Here is a 4026-nt window from a genome sequence, read left to right as displayed (position 1 = left end):
GGTAGTCTAGGGTCTTGGATTCAGTGCTTCCACTCCAAAGGCTCAGGGCTTGATCCTGAGTTTTGCATGGGTCTATTTATTTTCTGCTCGTCAGGTACTCGTGTACACTCTTAGCTGGTGTTCTCCATGCACTTCTCTGTATGACTGTGTATTCCTGATGTCTCCATGGAGATAGGTGCCCACCTACTCCTCCACCATCTTGTTCTCCATGTTTCTATTTTGAAAAAACTCTTCACTGATTTTATCAAGCCCTATTACATATTCATGAGAAAAAATTTCCAGATTTTTCTATGGAACCAGCTCAAGTGTTATGGTACACTTTTGACCACCTATTTGCTGCAAGTGACAACTTGCGAGAGACACTAGCCCTGGCGGCGCAGACTCTAGAGACGCCGGCCCCAGCGATACCGACCACACAAAGAGGCGTGGCTGTGAGGAGCTACCCCAAGCCTGAGGCCAGGGTCGGTGGCCGAAGGAGCTTCCCCACGTCCAATAGGCTGTGGCTGCGCAGGGGCAGGAGGGCCGAGAGGAGCTACTCCACGTTCAAGGTCAGGAGGGGCGGCCTTGAGGAGATACCCCTCATCCAAGGTAAGGTGCAGCGGCTGCGCTTTCTTGGAGCAGCTGTGAAGAGATATCCCACACCCAAGGTAAGAGAAAACCAAATAAGACAGTACGTATTGTGAGGGGGCATCAGAGGGCAGACACACTGAAATCATAATCACAGGAGGCTGGTCGATCTGATCACATGGACCACAGCCGAATGTGGTCCACTGGAGAAGGGAATGGCAAACCACTTCAGTATACTTGCCTTGAGAACCCCATGAACAGTATCAAAGGGCGAAATGATAGGATACTGAATGAGGAATTCCCCAGGTCGGTAGGTGCCCAGTATGCTACTGGAGATCAGTGGAGAAATAACTCTAGAAGGAATAAAGGGATGGAGCAAAAGCAAAACCAATACCCAGTTCTGGATGTGATCAGTGATAGAAGCAAGGTCCGGTGCTGTAAAGAGCAATATTGCATAGGAACCTGGAATGTTAGGTCCATGAATCAAGGCAAATTGGAAATGGACGAACAGGAGATGGCAAGAGTGAACATAGACATTCTAGGAATCAGTGAACTAAAACAGACTGGAATGGGTGAATTTAACTCAGATGACCATTATATCTACTACTGTGGGCAGAAATCCCTTAGGAGAAATGGAGTAGCCATCATGGTCAACAAAAGAATCTGAAATGCAGTACTTGGATGCAATCTTAAAAACGACAGAATGATTTCTGTTCGTTTCCAAGGCAAACCATTCAATATTACAGTAATCCAGGCCTTTGCCCCAACCAGTAACGCTGAATAAGCCGAAGTTGAACGGTTCTATGAAGACCTACAAGACCTTTTAGAACTAACACCCAAAAAAGATGTCCTTTTCCTTATAGGGGACTGGAATGCAAAAGTAGGAAGTCGAGAAACACATGGAGTAACAGGCAAATTTGGCCTTGGAGCATGGAATGAAGCAGGGCAAAGGCTAATAGAGTTTTGCCAAGAGAACGCACTGGTCACAGAAAGCACTATCTTCCAAAAACACAAGAGAAGAATCTACACATGGACATCACCAGATGGTCAACACCGAAATCAGATTGATTATTTTCTTTGCAGCCAAAGATGGAGAAGCTCTATACAGTTAGCAAAAACAAGACCAGGAGCTGACTGTGGTTCAGATCATGAACTCCTTATTGCCAAATTCAGACTTAAATTGAAGAAAGTAGGAAAAACCACTAGACCATTCAGATATGACCTCAATCAAATCCCTTATGATTATACAGTGGAAGGGAGAAATAGATTTAACGGACTAGATCTGATAGATAGAGCGCCTGATGAACTCTGGATGGAGGTTCGTGACATTGTACTGGAGACAGGGACCAAGATCATCCCCGTGGAAAAGAAATGCAAAAAACCAAAATGGCTGTCTGAGGAGGCCTTACAAATAGCTGTGAAAAGAAGAGAAGCGAAAAGCAAAGAAGAAAAGGAAAGATATAAGCATCTGAATGCAGAGTTCCAAAGAATAGCAAGGAGAGATAAGAAAGCCTTCCTCAGTGATCAATGCAAAGAGATAGAGGAAAACAACAGAATAGGAAAAACAAGAGATCTCTTCAAGAAAATTAGAGATTCCAATGGAACATTTCATGCAAAGATGGGCTCGATAAAGGGCAGAAATGGTATGGACCTAACAGAAGCAGAAGATATTAAGAAGAGGTGGCAAGAATACACAGAAAAACTGTACAAAAAAGATCTTCACGACCAAGATAGTCACGATAACGTGATCACTGACCTAGAGCCAGACATCTTGGAATGTGAAGTCAAGTGGGCCTTAGAAAGCATCACTACGAACAAAGCTAGTGGAGGTGATGGAATTCCAACTGAGCTATTTCAAATCCTGAAAGATGATGCTGTGAAAGTGCTGCACTCAATATGCCAGAAAATTTGGAAAACTCAGCAGTGGCCACAGGACTGGGAAAGGTCAGTCTTCATTCCGATCCCAAAGAAAGGCAATGCTAAAGAATGCTCAAACGACCGCACAATTGCACTCATCTCACACGCTAGTAAAGTCATGCTCAAAATTCTCCAAGCCAGGCTTCAGCAATATGTGAACCGTGAACTCCCAGATGTTCAAGCAGGTTTTAGAAAAGGCAGAGGCACCAGAGATCAAATTGCCAACATCCGCTGGATCATGGAGAAAGCAAGAGAGTTCCAGAAAAACATCTATTTCTGCTTCATCGACTATGCCAAAGCCTTTGACTGTGTGGATCACAATAGACTGTGGAAAATTCTGAAAGAGATGGGAATCCCAGACCACCTGACCATCCTCTTGAGAAATCTGTATGCAGGTCAGGAAGCAACAGTCAGAACTGTACATGGAACAACAGACTGTTCCAAATAGGAAAAGGAGTACGTCAAGGCTGTATATTGTCACCTTGCTTATTTAACTTATATGCAGAGTACATCATGAGGAACGCTGGGCTGGAAGAAGCACAAGCTGGAATCAAGATTGCTGGGAGAAATATTAATAACCTCAGATATGCAGATGACACCACCCTCATGGCAGAAAGTGAAGAGGAACTCAAAAGCCTCTTGATGAAAGTGAAAAAGGAGAGTGAAAAGGTTGGCTTGAAGCTCAACATTCAGAAAACGAAGATCATGGCATCTGGTCCCATCACTTCATGGGTAATAGATGGGGAAACAGTGGAAAGTGTCAGACTTTATTTTTGGGGGCTCCAAAATCACTGTGGATGCTGAATGCAGCCATGAAATTAAAAGACGCTTACTCCTTGGAAGGAAAGTTATGACCAACCTAGATAGTATATTAAAAAGCAGAGACATTCCTTTGCCAACCAAGTTCCCTCTAGTCAAGGCTATGGTTTTTCCCGTGGTCATGTATGGATGTGAGAGTTGGACTGTGAAGAAAGCTGATCACCAAAGAATTGATGCTTTTGAACTGTGGTGCTGGAGAAGACTCTTGAGAGTCCCTTGGACTGCAAGCAGATCCAACCAGTCCTTTCTAAAGGAGATCAGTCCTGGGTGTTCATTGGAAGGACTGATGCTAAAGCTGAAACTCCAATACTTTGGCCACCTCATGCCATGAGTTGACTCACTGGAAAAGACTCTGATGCTGGGAGGGATTGGGTGCGGAGGAGAAAGGGACAACAGAGAATGAGATGGCTGGATGGCATCACCGACTCGATAGACATGAGTTTGAGTGAACTCTGGGAGTTGGTGATGGACGGGGTGGCCTGGTGTGCTGTGATTCATGGGGTCGCAAAGAGTCAGACACAACTGAGCGACTGAACTGAAGAGACTCATATAGTTACTCCCGCCGTTTACTTGCGCTTCATTGAATTTCTTCACTTTGACATTCAGAGCACTGTGCAGAAACCACATCGCGTCAACACCACTGCAGGCCTTGGTGATGCTTTGTTTTAATTAAACAGTCGTATTCCCCTGGTCTGCACCAGTTCTAAGTCGGCTGCTAGGTGC

This window comes from Moschus berezovskii, chromosome 3, assembly GCF_049115385.1.
Source record: "Moschus berezovskii isolate FMDL1 chromosome 3, NW_MosBer_1.0, whole genome shotgun sequence".
Classification (NCBI taxonomy): Eukaryota; Metazoa; Chordata; class Mammalia; order Artiodactyla; family Moschidae; genus Moschus; species Moschus berezovskii.
This window is presented reverse-complemented; position numbering follows the sequence as displayed.